A 15,626-nucleotide genomic window follows, 5' to 3' on the forward strand; every position below is an offset into this window, starting at 1 on the left:
GTGATAAACTTGTACGCGAGTGAAGCTTCAGTATCGGGAGTAATTTGCTGAGTTCCTCCAATTTGAAGGAAATTGTTGTATCAAGAAATCGCAGTTGGGAGGACTTCATACAGATTTTTAATAAGACAGTATGAGAGTCTCTCCATGAGCCCTCTTGCCTACAACTATTTGTTCTGGCTTTGAAAATTCTTTTGCATAACAGATAAGTGACTTATATATTTTAAGTACTATCACACATTTTCCGGAGTCATTCGCATTCAAAAATCTCGCGGCACTATTTAAATTTGAGCAAATTTCTTGCAAAATGTGTCGTGGCTGTAGGAATTTTCAAGTAAATTGCATAGAAATCTTATAATGCTCAATTGGCTCAACTGAATTTAAAATTAAATTGTGAAAATCCTAGTGTGATAGCACCGTTATGATTTGAAGCAAACGTAAAATATTTATTTTAGTTGTTAAATATTTTTAAAACACTTTAATATTGGATATTGAAAAATCAATAGAAAAAATCTATATATGCAGGGGTTAGGGGTCACTAAAGACTAGAAGTCGATATCTCTTGCCGGTTACAGACAAATAAAAAATATTCTAGAAACATAAATTAATTGATGTACCCGCGTTGGAAATTTCAAAATCTCTCAAAAATACCCAAATTTAAGCAAATCGGCTCAAATAGACATTTCAGACTAGCTAAAACTTCGATGTCGTAAAAACTTCCGAAGGTATCTATGGACAAATTAATCGTCTTGACTACCCTTAAAACATAATCTAAAAATTAAGAAAATATAAGAGTTATTTACGAAATAAACAGTAAAATATAAATTGACCAGAAATCAGAACTGATTTATATATTTGCTAAACAAAAATATTTTCTTTTACTGACCAAAATCTTTTTGTTGTTCATAAAATCACAACAAACTGAATTTAGTTTAATCATATTTTGAGTACGAGAGAATGGAATACACAGTATAACGTTTTTATAACACAATTTTATAAAATTTTATTGATCTAAAAGGTGTGTTGGGAATAGATTTACTTAGTAACCAAAATTGACTTAGACTCACGAAAATTTGTATTTAATCATTGAAAAAAATTTAGTCATTGATTTATTTAGAATAATTTATGAATTTGAAAAGCGAAAATATACTTGTCATTTGTTTTTCACATTAAAGTTTATTTGTAATTCGTATTAATTTGAATTATAATTTATGTACTTAATTTTTATTAATATAATAAGTAATGAATTTTTAAATTTTTTATTTTCGTCTTTTATGGGTTTTTGGTCATTTGAATATTAAATAGATAGAAAGCATCACACACGATGTTAGTTTAATGCCCTCCGGAAGTCACTTCTTTCTTGCTCTACCCATCATCAGAAGGCCCCTAAAGCATACAACGACTGTGGAGGGTTTATGTGTACATAAATGTAAGTATATATAATCAAATAAAAGAATTCTTGTCAGGATTAAAAGGGATACGTGACATGAACGCAAATACTCGTGACATGTGAGATTATTCTCTCTTCTTATGATTATATACGACTGTAAAAAAAATGGATATTTCATACCTATTTGCATCTTCTAAGCAAAGGTACATTCAAGAAGAAATGAGAATGAATTTATGCAAGTAGGATTTTTTTTTTGGTTGTCTCAAATGGAGGGACAAATCTAAGCGTTTTCCATTAATGTTTGTCTCCTTCTGGAATGTCTACTACCTTTTGGGACGGAATGGAGGGTGTGGAAAATAAAGGATTTCCTAGGAAAAACATCAATTTTCAAGCTTCTTAAATGGGGAAACTCCTCTCATTGTTGTAGTTGGGCCAACCGAAGTGGATGGAGGATGTTTTCAATATTGATTTTGCACACTTTTTTAAGTGTTGTGACGGAATTGTTCAGGCGAGAAGATTTATCGTTTTGTTTACCAAACATACTCTGAGACTTCGAGACACTTTCCAGACATCCTTCTCATTGTCAACATGGTACAGGATGAAGGAAGATACGCCATAAAGGTACTTTGAAACCTTCATCATCCACCACAACTTATTTCCTGCATTTTATGCAAAAAAAAAATTGCAGCTTTTCCTTTTACAAAAAAAATAACCGAAAATATTCCTTGTTGCGAACGAATTTATGCTTTGTTGAACTTGCCGAGAGGTAATTAATATTCCTTGTTATCAAATTGGTAAGATGAAATATCAAAATATTAAAAATGTGATGCCCTTTAGAGATCTTTTCTTCGCCTAAAAGTCCAAGTTCATGAATAAATTTCCACCCAACACTAGTCACGAATTCCATTCATCTCTCTTTCGTGAAAATGAAATGGATAAATACATGGGGCATTTCTCAATTTTCAAGTCAAAATTGTTGTTTTTCAAAGAAAGAAGAATAAGGAGACGGATTTGAATCATTCAGACTATTTGAAACGTGCTGAAGCAGTTGAAGCTATACTCACAAAGTATCTTGCGAAAGCATGAAATGTACACAATTTTTGCTTCAAAATTTAAATACTTTGTGAATATCATTTCATGTAATGAATATCAAAAGGTCTCGTTTTGAGACTCTTGTACTTTTCCCCCATATCAAATAGTGCATCACTGTTAAAATACTTTGAGTAACTCAATGAAATTCCATCAATGTTTATTGAGCAAATATTATGTAGTCACTAGAGATAGGTGATCATAAATCTTGTTGAGAGAAATTGGAGAAAAAAGACTCCCTTTGCCAGTATTTTCTGTCTGGTGTTCAGTTTCCTTGAAGAAAAATTTTTATAGGGGTGCCCAAATATATTATATCCTGTACATTTAACATACAAAAAACTGAGGTTATTGGATATTTCAGTTATGCGAAAGCTTCTTAGAACATGCCTGTCGAATTATACCTTTCAAATGATGGCCTTGGTTTCTTATCTGATGAAAAGCAAGAATAGAACAGACCACTATTTCTTTAAAAATGAAGAAACATTTACGAATATTTTATCTGAAAAGTAAATTTAGTGTGGTACTTCCTAATTGTTTTGTATTTATTTAAATAGTATAAAATTAATTATCGGTGTATAACCGATTAACTTCATTATCGATTAGAATCGATTCAGACTTGTGAAAGATACCAAGACCTTTACAACGAACCAAAATAGATAGATTTTTTGATAGAGAAATACGCTTCTCTATAGCCTTTTAAACCTTTAATATTGAAATCTAGGAAACATCCCTCTCAGCAGAGTACAAAGAGTAAAATAATGTTAATTCATTTTCATAATAATTTTTTTATAATTTCTATAATAAAAGACAAGATCAAAAACAATATTTGCAGAATTAAACAACACAAAATATTGAGCAGAAGCACAAATATTGATTTTTGGAGATTTCTTTGAAAAAAAAAACAATATTTTCCTTAGTCAAGATTACACAAAAAACTGTGTATTTGTTAAAAATATTTAAAAAATACACAAAATTTTGATAATTTATTGTCATGTGATTGAAAATTACCACTATTATAGTTGAAAAATTTTCAACGACGTTGTTTAATTTGAAAATGTATAAAATTTTAACACAATAATAGTGTGAAATCGGATAAATTAATTATTTAATTGCGATCTGTGTAAAATTTCTCACTGTTATAATCATAAAAATTTTTCAACAATGTTTCGTGATTTAAAACTGTTTGACAAATTCTAAAAATTACCACTATTATAGTATGATCTCAGTTTTTCACATTATTATAGTGTGAAAAAATACACAACTTTATGGTATTTTTTGTCACATGATCAAAAATTAACACTATTATAGTTTGATCATAATTTTTAACACTATTATAGTGTGAAGCCTTGTGTATTTCAACCAAATTTGGTGAATTTTTAAACAGAAATTGTAGAATTTTTAAACAAAAGTTGTTGAATTTTGAAGCAAAAGTTGCTGAATTTTAAACAAAATTTGTGTAAAAATTGTTGAATTTCCAGTTAAGACTTATACTTCAGTCGACATGATTTTCATTGGGCAAAAGTCATATAGAACATCAAATATTTATATGCATATTTGTAAATCGTAAAGATCCGATCATCAGATGTAATCATTTCGCATTAGGGGGGATCCCGAGTACAGGAAAAACCAATAAAAATGTCTAAAAAGGCAAAAAAATAAAAATCTTCGTAATGAAAAGAAAATTCAACAATAAACAGAATTCAACAATTTTTGAATTTACACATAAAAATTCAACAATTTTTAAATTCAACAATACCAAATTCAACATCTTGAAATTCAACAACTTTAAATTAAATAATTTTAAATTAAACACTTTTTCCAAATTTAACACTATAATACTGGTGTAAAAGATTACACACTATAATAGTGTTAATTTTTTTTCCATGTACGCTAATAAGATCAATGATATGTCAAAAAACTAGAATATTTTCTATTAGAAAGTATGTTGAACTCGTACCTTAGCGAAAGATTTATGAAAAAAATAAAATTTGGATTCTTAGGAGAATTTTACACAATAGTACCATTTTGCGTTGTAATTTACAAAGTAGTAGGGGAAAGTGGTCTGCCTTTGAATGCAGCAGCCTTTGAATATTGTAATTTTTTCACTTTTCTTTAAAGCATAAATTCTTTTCTATTAACTATTAGATAGCTATTCATAATCCTCACAAATCATCAAAAAATGCAGACCCTAGCTCTTATTTTCTAGGTGCTATGGCAAAAAACGAATCTGAGCTCTAAACTGTAATTTTGATGTTCCACAATTCATGTGTTTTTTCATAATTAAAATAATTTTTCGAACAAATCTTCTATTGTGAGTCATAGAAGGTTATTCTTGGATGGTATTTCTCCAAATACATTTTGATTCAGATGAGACAAATTTTGTGAGTGATAAAAGTTTGCAAATATTGCTCTGCGGCAGCCTTTGAATCTTAATGTTGTGTGCCTTTGAATCCTCTCTTTCCATGCATTGAAACATCTGACAGCTTCCTGTCCGGGAGCAGAATAGAACTCCTACTTTGGTCTGACGAATGTCATACAAATACTTATAAAATGCTATCTTGCTCCGGCCGGGAAGTTTCAAACTGACAATTGGCAACTTCAATGGCGTTTTATTACAAATTTTCAAGTGAAAAACAGTGCTTCAGAAAAATGTAAAAAATGTTGTTGTATAATGACTTTTGACTACAGTGGTGGTTTTATTGAGTGCATTAGGGTTCATGCTAATCAATTATGGGCCGTTTAATGTTACAGCCCTAATATTCTCAGTGAAAAATTAAGATTCAAAGGCTGCCCAAACACATTCAAAGGCAGCCCATGCAGGCTGCCTTTGAATATATCGACATAACATTTTTAAGTTCCTCACCAGGAAAAACTGAGAACTTGCGAGTCCTGAATGGGGTAACCATAGAAGCTTAATGAACAAGAGAATATTTTGGTGTAGTGAAAAGTAAAACTCATGTTGTAGTTTACTCTGAAAAAAATCTCAAATTTTGAACATCATTTTTCGTTCAAAGGCAGACCACTTTCCCCTAACCAAGAGAAATAAGAATTTTTATTAAAGTACTTTATTATCGTATCCAGTATAAAAAATTTCAAAGAAATCAATTCGCAAAAATAGCGATTAAACTTGAGGTTTTATGGTGATACTCCATTGAAAAATGAAAATATTTTTTAGTACCTGGCCTGTTCTCAAGTGCTTCTTCATGAACGACATTTCTTTGTATTGGTTCCTGTCTCGACTATTTTTCCAAGTTCTCACCATGTTCAAAAATCACCAAACGGTCATGACAGGAACAAACACGAGAAAAAGTCGATAATGTAGAAGCACTTGAAAACAGAAAAATGCTAAAAAAAAACATGTTCATCTTTTTGTAAACTTTCTTCAGTCAGAATTTCACCCGCGTACCAAAAGGAATTAATAGACTCTTAGATCTCTTAGAAAGGGGGTCAGGGACGAGATTTAAACCTACCACCCGTTCCCCTCTTTCAACCAGATCCTCCCTCTGGTCTGCACGCGCGCACGTCCTTCCTTGTCCGAGTCTAGTCACTAACTAACTCTCTCTCTCGTCCGTCTCTTAATTAATACCCTCTCTCTATTAGCGATCGTCGCTAAAGTCCAGGGGTGTCAAACCCTAATCGTGTATGCGTGCAAGAGGGAGGAAAGTGGTCATGCCATGATGTTGTCCCATCATAACACACAGGGGTAGGCCATCTCCATGGATGATAAGGTGACATCAAAGGATGTCAAATGGTCAAATGCCCGCCGGGTTTGGCAGTCGGCAAGTCTGGGGCTTACATTTTTAATTTACTAAAATTGTAAGAGCCACATAACCTCTCAATGAACATCAGCAGGTTCTTGAAATAACACACAAAAACCAGTTTTAAACCGATTTTTCAAAAAAAGAATTATATTTTTTCAAACATGAGTTATTGCGTAGCACGAATGGCCGGTTCCAATTTTGTCGATTGGTCATGATCATCTTCGAAATTGGGAATGTACATATAAAACATCTACCCCGTAAAACACGTAGATAGCAAACAAGCATATCTTAATAATGTATAATATAAAAACGAATAACAGCCCCCTTGTGAAAAATGCGATGAATTCCGGTACTATAACTTTGCGTTTGATGTTGAAAGATTCCAACAAAAGTGGTGGTAAGCAAATAAATAGAAAAATCGGGGGTATGTATTGAGCTTCCTTCAAAGAAATTTTTACCACAATTCTCATCTTTCATAGAAGTGCAACAGAAATACATACTTGAAAATCCAAGTGAATGCAGAGTTTTATTGATCGCTTTAGAAATACTTTCTGGCGTAAAGTTTTTTTTTCCTTATTCAAAGACGAATTTGGAGGAAATTGACGCAATTCTTCAGTAATTGGAAAATTTTCATGGCTTCAACCACAACTCGTTAATGTCCCCACATACTCCTTCAGCCACTTTCCTGACGAAATACTGTAACTTTCGTATATAGGAGAGTGGATATGTGCAAGAAACATGTGTAATTCAGATTCAATTTCAACCAATTTCCATTTTCACGCTCATTTTGTGTCTGACTTCTCCGATTCACATTGGAATCGCTGGGAGATGTTCTAATTGAGTATCGTAATTCCTCTGACGATGGTCTCCTCCAGAGGGAGAATGATGGTGTGAGGGGTGAATAAAAGAAACACGAGTATTCATCTCCAGAGAGAACCACAAGACACTAATAGAATTAGACAATTTGAAAGTGAGTACATTCATGTTGACACGCCACTTCCTTCTCCCGCAATTTTATCCAAATTCTCCAATTTGCCCACCTCCCCCACAAAACTGAGAGGCTTTTCCATTAGACTTACTCTATATACACACATTTTCCGCCCAAAAACGAAATGAATTGAAAATTTGCGAGCAATTTACTGAGAATGCTTTCCACGAATTAAATTAAATTAAATTATTCGTTCCGAATGGATGTAGTGGATTTGTTTTGTGAACCATTAAATTTGCTGTGGATGCTGGCGTAAATCGATGCCTTTTTCATTCTCCTGCACGAAGAGATAAAATTATCACTTCAATTATTGCATTGGATTATTTCCCGAAGTATTGTAATTTTATTTAAACTGTTATAGGAACGACTTATTATAATTCTGATACGGATATTCAAATTTCAACTTATTTGGATAGTTAGTGAAACAGCATTCGCGAATTAAGGCGCGATAAAATGTTTCATTGAAAAAAAATTATAAATCTTATTTTGAGAGATATTGAATTTGAATTGATTGGATATCACGCTATGTAAGTATAGTTGACTTTGTATGTACTGCTGTAATCTGAAACAGTAGCACGCCAGCAAGAGGTTAAGCTTAAGTTTGAGGTGCTCGACCACTGACAGGATCTTACAATAATATTAGGGTATACTGGGGCAAAATTAGTCAGCAAATGATTTTTTTCATTACGTATAATTCACAAAAAATGTTAGTATGGGAAGTTGAGCTACTTCGAGCCGTGGGGCTACATCATTATACAATCTTTTCGCCAATCCTAAATGAAACTGGTCCTTACAATTATTTTTATTTATATCCACAATTTTTCTGTCTATCCAAAGTAGATCAAGGTAAAACCCAGTTTCCTTTAAAAATATGCGAAAAATCCTAAAACAATGTAGCCCCACAGCTCAAAGTAGCCCCACCTCCCCCTATCAGGTTTATAAATATTTAAAAAGAAAATAGAAAGGGAGGTGTATATTTCGACAAATTGAGTCAAAAGTCATTCCTGCATATGATATCTTCTATCGAAGTAAAAGATCATACGAAAAGATACGTTCGAAAGTTAAAAAGTTATGGTCATCAAAAAGCTACATATATGCAGTCATAAGGCCCTAGAATAAACTGAAACCGATAAACAACTACCAGGCTTTCAAAGACCTTTCCAATGAATCAAAATTTGCACCAGTCGCTTAAGTAATATACTCTCTAGAGCGGTTTAATTAGATTTTGAAATAAAAACCATTGAAGCTTAAAACCATTCTTGTACGTATAGACGAAAAGCCTAAGAAAGTTCCATAATGTCTAAAAATGGAAAAAAATATCGAACTTCACGTTTTATAGAGATAGAAATTCATGACACCCACAGACCCCGAGACTATTCGAAATTTCGCAGTAATGTCACTTTCGGTCTTAGGTGACCCCCTCCTCTTCTGGATATTTCCTAGGATCTGTAGGTTTTTTATTTTCATTTCTTTATTCTCTCACCCTCCAATAACGTGCTTTTATTTCAAAAACTTCATACAAAAATACCATTAATGTTATGAAATTTCTCAATTTTTCTTACTCCTCAAAATTTTCGGTAATTCTGGAACTTCTGGGGGATAAGCAGTTTGAGCAGTAAAATTGATGTTTCTGTATACATGAGTATTCATGTTAGGGAAGTTTTCTTTTAAAAAAGCATTTTTTACAAAAATTACTCCCTTCAAAGCCTTCAAAGGATATGTGATAATTTCTTCAAAACTGAAACAAAATATATATGATGTAATAAGGGAAAAGAGGGGCAGTTTCACACATATGTGACTTTGGAAAATAATAAATTATTATATGGTAAATATGCTATATAAATTATCTAAATTGTCAGGAATCAAGGGAAACTAGCATAGACTTTATCAGTTTGAATATAAATGTTTGGCAAATAACTCTGGAAAAAAACTTTAGGTTAGTCAAACTGGCCCACCTTTTTCCCTAATTCCAATCTCAAAGATATATTTAATCCCTAAAGATTAGGAATTTTTAAGATTTTTATTTTCAACAAAGTTATTCATCACAAGACTAAGCAGTATATTGTGTATTAAGTTTAATCTATTAAAACAAGGTTAAGCTGATGCAGTAATCAAAGATAATTGCGTTTACCAATCCCACATTGAGCTTATAATATTAAACTCTACTAAAATTGATAACTTTGAAACATCTATATTGATTATTTGATAATATTAAATGAGTATTATCATGTTTGTTCTCATAATGCTTTGATATAATAGGTTAAGAAATTGTCAGTGAATTTCAATACATTTCTATTAGATCAAATTTCTCCATATTAGAGTTCATTCATGGATGATTAACTTGCCATACTAGTATGTCAGGTATTTGTTTAGTGAGTAAATGCAACCAATCAACCCCTAACTAATATTTCAATCCAACAAAATGGTATAATGTATACAAATTAATGCTCCTTACTATATCCCTTGGAGCTATTGCAATTTTACAATGCACATAATTTATAGTACATTATGGCTAATGTGCTAAGAAGTGGCATTGATTTGGTCTACAAATTCCAGAGATGCCTTGGGAAAGAGGTGTTGGGAGTGTGCTTGAAATTCGAGTTTGCTATCAAAGGACATGGAAGAGGACGTAATTTTAAATTAACTTACAGAGTGAGGTTCAATATTTGGAGTAAAAATCAGTTTGGAAAATAAGAAAATTTTCTCAGAGACCTGATTTGAATTATTGAGTGTGCTCTGGTACAATTTCTGAGAAAGTGAAGAGACCCAGAGAAGCTCTTAAGTGCAAAAAGAAGCTCGTTAGAGTGAACTTCCCAGGCTGATGTGTCCTACTAATTGTATAAACTACCAGTGGACTATTCAAAGATGAAGTACTCTGGGCAGGAAAATGGGTGTTTTTTTTTATCTTTGCTTGTGAAAGAAAATGGCAAATAGACTCTCAAGAGAAAACCAGGGCAGAGAGAACCCTTTTACTGCCATATACAACCACTGTAGAGAAAAATAAATAAATAATTTAGCAAATGAAAGAAAAATCACCATTTCATCATGTGAATTATAAATTATATTTGTCTCTCTGGCACTGTCCCTACGGCCAACAAATCATTCTCAATGGTAAATTCTGGCTTCTGACAACATTTCATGGAAATTACCAACATATTAAGTAAATAATTGTAAACTTTTTTTTATTCCTCCTCCATTTCAACTTCTTCATTTCCCCAAATGGTACACAAAGTAAATTGTACAGCAAACGAGAATTCTCAGTATCAGCCAGAAAAACTCATTTTGGAATTTGCGCTTAATTCAGGAGCAAATTCATCGACCGCAAATGTCTAGGGAAATTATTGTTATGAAAGCAGAATGTCAACAAAACAGACCCCGGCTATTGACGTACTTGGTGAAATGTTACCCAAACCTCTACGAGACCGGTAAGTCAATGAGGGTGTTAAACGACTTTACCACTCTTTTGACAAACATCCAATATTCCGTGGAAAATGAAAAGGATCTCATGGAGCAACGGAGAAAGCCATAGAAGGAACATTTTTATTATTTCATTTTCCAATTTTATGTGTAAATATTGTTATTTCTTGTGTTTGTAAATTGAATTTTAACTGTTTATGGGTGCGCCTTCTTTCACAGAATATCCTATTATTAATATCCGACTAATACACCATAGCACTATCACCGAAAGATCGTTCTTATTTTCGCTACATCTATTCATCCTGTTGAATGACTTCTTATCTGAAATTTTAATTTTATACTATTGATTTTTCAATCCTGGATTGCTGCATTTATAGGGGAAAGTGAGAAAATTTCAAGTATGCATTTATACATATACACATTTATGTATACATTTATTTTTATTTCGAATACGTAATATCTTAAAAACAGTACGACTTAAATTTTCAGACATAAAGGCTGCCCTAACCTTTCGCAATTATTTAAAAAAAAAACATTAAACTATATATTTCGAAAATATCAATATTTCGAGATAAAGGTTTAACTTTCGATATCAATCCCAAAAAATAAGTCAAACAGAAAAATTGAACAGGGTTGAAGCGAAGGCCATATGTACATTGCGTTTCTAAATATTTAATACCGGAAAATTCGAATTTTCTTGTATTTAAAAGTTAAAGTTTAACCCCAATAGGGGACATATAATTCAGCCAATTTCATTGAATTCAAATTCTTTTAATAGGTATTGATATTTCCAACACAGCTACATCCATTTCCATCCGTAATGAATCAATTAAGTACCGGTAATTAATTTATATGTTCGAATTTTATTTGACCTTATAAGATTTCTATTGGCTGTAGCAGAATGGTAAGTATTTTGGTAAAAAGACAAGTAAAAAATTCAAAAATGGTAAGTAAAAAATACAAATTTGGTAATTAAAAAATCAAAATTGGTAAGTAAAACCTCAAAATTGATAAGTAAAATATCAAAATTGGTAAGTAAAAACTCAAAATTGGTGTAGAATATCAAAATTGGTAAGTAAAACATAAAAATTGGTAAGTAAAACATCCAAATTGGTAAGTAAAAAATTGAAAATTGGTAAGTAAAAAATTAAAAATTGGTAAGTAAAATAATCAAAAATGGTAGGGGAAGTGCTTATAATTTTGGACAGTCTGCTTATAAGCATCGAAGTTCCAAGTTTGAAGTGCGATATTTTCTATACTAATTGACATTTCTTGTTACTCTCTTTTCAGAAGGGTTGTTTAGAAACTTAGCAAGCTATTTATCGTCTTATTTTTATTAAAATTAGTTTTAATACGTTTAAAAATGAATTGATATGTAGAGGTGAATTTGACTCTTATTTTGGACAACTTGTTTATTAATTTGTCCAACTTGGCTGTAAATTTGGACAGCTAATCCGCCTCAATAGGATGCCCATTGTTCTTCATTTGATGAACCAATCTTACCAAGTCCTCTTCCTGTTCATGTAAGGGAAACGTAGAATGTCACAGAAGTCCGGAAACTTTCCATATCATTCATTAAAGTGAGTTGACTTCGGTACTCCAAGTACGTGCAGATTCGCTCATTCCCTGACCTTTCCGGGAGCCTTTCAGGGCATTTCTCGCTACATCTCTTTCGTAGAGATGATGCTCCTTTGTTTCTCCAGGCATTTGTCCAACCTAGTCGTCACAAAAGCTAAAACTTCACGAAATTTCGTGAGAAAAACACCTGTTCAAAATAAGAGCCATCACCTCACTGGTAAATGTCTTGGAAAATTTCCCATTTTTCACACGAAAAATATAATTCACAAGGCAAATCTCATTTCAGGTCAAATGTACAAATCATCAGTAACGTGAATCAACACAATATTCAATGAATATTCAATAATATCACTCAAAAACAGCGAACAAACTTTGTTAGTACTTCACCAAAACTAAATAAGACTGAAGTAAGCCACGAAGTTCTGTCATATTTCTCGTAAGCAATTGCTCACACTGAATTTTCAACAAAGCAATTTCAACTCAAATCATATTCAAAATTTAACGTATTTAGTGTCAAAATCTTCCAAAAAGAACAAATATTTAGATAGAATTCATTTTTCATCAAATATTGGAATAAAAATCCATCATTTTAATCAATTTATTTTTAGTGTCCAATTTTACCCTCAAAGTGTCCAAATTTAGAAACTGTCCAAAATTATGAGCACTTACCCTAAGTAAAAAACTCAAGAATGGTAAGTATAAAATCGAAAATGGTAAGTAAATAAATCGAAATGGCAAGTAAAAAAATCTAAAATGGTAAGTAAAAATATCTAAAATGATAAGTAAAAAAATCTAAAATGTTAAGTAAAAAAATCAAGAATGACCATTTTAGATTTTTTTACTTACCATTTCAGATTTTTTTCGCTTGCCATTTTAGTTTTTTTACTTACCAGTTTAGATTTTTTACTTATCATTTTAGAATTTTTTTACTTACCATTTTAGATTTTTTAACTTACCAATTTGCTTTGTTACTTACCTATTTTGATTCTTTACTTACCCTTTTTGATTTTTTTAATTACCAAATTTCTTTTTTTCTACTTACCAATTTTGAATTTTTACTTACCAATTTTGGTTTTCTGCTTACCAAACTTACAATTTTACTTACCACTCCACCATTTTACTTACCATTTGTGATTTTTTTACGTACCATTTTGCCAAAATACTTACCAAAACTGTTTTAGCCTTTCTATATCGACTCTGGGTGCTTAGTGACCCACCCATAAGTCAAAATTACAGACGGTCTTTCATCCTATTTCCTCTTATCCATCTTTTTCCGCTACAAAACTAAGTTTATTAGTTTTTTAGAAAAGTATCTAACGGCTTTTTTTTTCATTTTAAAATAAGTTTTAGAGGTAGTCTATACAAAAGTTTCATACACAAATATTATACGATTATAGAAATTGCAGGGAAATTCTAAATTTAGAACTTTTAAGATAAAAGTTCAACCTCACTAGAGGGCTGATTTATTCACCGATTCTATTAAATTTAGATTTCCTTGAAAGATCTTGAAGTCTCCAAGCCAGTTGCATAAATCCCAATAGGTAATAAATCGGTAAAAGGGTACTCTTTGAATAGGGACTTTTCTTCCATTTTTCAAAAGAACTGAGTCTTATCATAATGCAATTTAGCTTTGTAATTAATTTCTGAAGCTACATTGGGTATATCATAATAAGATCCAGTTTCATTTGAAAATAGGAGAAAAAAAGACTTATGTCAATAGTTCCTTAATTCATAGGTGCCCCACTCTCCCCTACTTGTAATTGGATATTATTGCTTTTTTTAAATATTCGAAGTCTATTTATAAGAATTAAGGACAAGCGCTACAAGATTACATACTTCCGGTCATCAGCGACCCCTCCCCCTGCATAAGTCAATATTCTCTGTCTTTTTCCGTCTCCCTTCTCCATCCCACTCCTTCATTTTCTGTGTTTTTCGGTGTTTTCCCAAAGACAGCACTAACAATTTTTTTTTACTTTAAAATATGATTTAAGAACTATTTAGGCAAACAAGTTTACATTCCAATGACCTTTATATAGGGTAAGTCTGCCAAATTTCGGCATAGTTGCATGCAAGCGCCAAAGTCTCAAGTTTGAAATGTAATATCTTTAATAGAAATTGAATTATTTTATTACTTCTTCTTCAGGAGTGTTCACTGGAACTTTGCAGACAGTTTATCATCTTTATTTTCTCTAAAATCATTTTTAGTACATTTTAAAATGAATAAAAATGTAGACATAGCATTGGTGGCCTATTCCGGCCACCTTCATTCTTATAGTTCCTTCTCCCTCCGGAATTCTACCAATGTCTTTTTCAAGTCACCTTGTTCGTCGTGCGACATTTTTTTGTTATTTTTTGCATAGTATAATCTGTAGAGTATGCAAACACTGAAAATTCATGGAAATTCGACGAACAAAAAATGTGGCCGAAATTGCAAACTGGCCGGAATTTGGCACACTTACCCTATTTATTAAATATTTATATCCCCTAAATTTTTTCAGAAACTATATGAATTACAAATGTTACAGAAAGTAACTTTCACTTTTTTTGAATGGTTTTTAATTTTCCTAAAGAATTAACTAATTTAAATCGGTTGTAAGTAAAACATTGTGGATCCACAACATGTGCAAGATAATTCACACACTGAGAAAAAACGGGGGTGCGATTAACTTTTTTCCTCATAACTTTAAAACTTTTTAGATGTCAAAATGTATCAACATTTTTTAATGTTAATTTTACACATTTTTAAGGGTAAAATTAACATGAAAAAGGTTAACTTTAACCCCTAATACACCTAAAAAGCCTAAAAGATCATATTTAATATTTACACCGAGTTCGAATCAGTAATGTAGAGTAAAATAAACGTTTCCATAATGTTATTTTAATTTTTTCGGATTTCTCTCAGTAGTGCAGAGAACTCAATCTCATGAATTCCAGCATTTCGCAAAACTATAATGCTTCACTTCTACACTTTCTTCCATAAAAATAAAGAAAAAATGCTTTAACGATATTTCTTAATTTATATTATCCACAATTTATACTACAAATCAGTTAAATATAGTTCTAGTCTAGGATAAGAATTAAATCATTACGAACTGATATAATTACTTTCGTTTTCTTTGCCCCGGAAAAATAATTTGTCACTTAATTGAAAAGACCGATAAAACATAAACCAGCACTAGAAGCGTGTATTTTATCGCCGCTGAGTTCAAACTGCAGTACTTCGTGTTAATTGGTACAACGAGAAAAATTACCTGGTAATCCCAGTGAATGGGGTAGAGAGATGGATGGTAGTGGCACAGAGATACTCCGGATTGTGCAGCATCTCAGAAGGGAAACGGTTGAGTGGTGATGGAAATGCAGAAGTAGGGATTTCTCTATAAATTTATTAGAGAAAGGTGGATAAAAT

The sequence above is a fragment of the Phlebotomus papatasi genome, chromosome 3 (genome assembly GCF_024763615.1).
Source record: "Phlebotomus papatasi isolate M1 chromosome 3, Ppap_2.1, whole genome shotgun sequence".
In the NCBI taxonomy this organism is placed as follows: Eukaryota; Metazoa; Arthropoda; class Insecta; order Diptera; family Psychodidae; genus Phlebotomus; species Phlebotomus papatasi.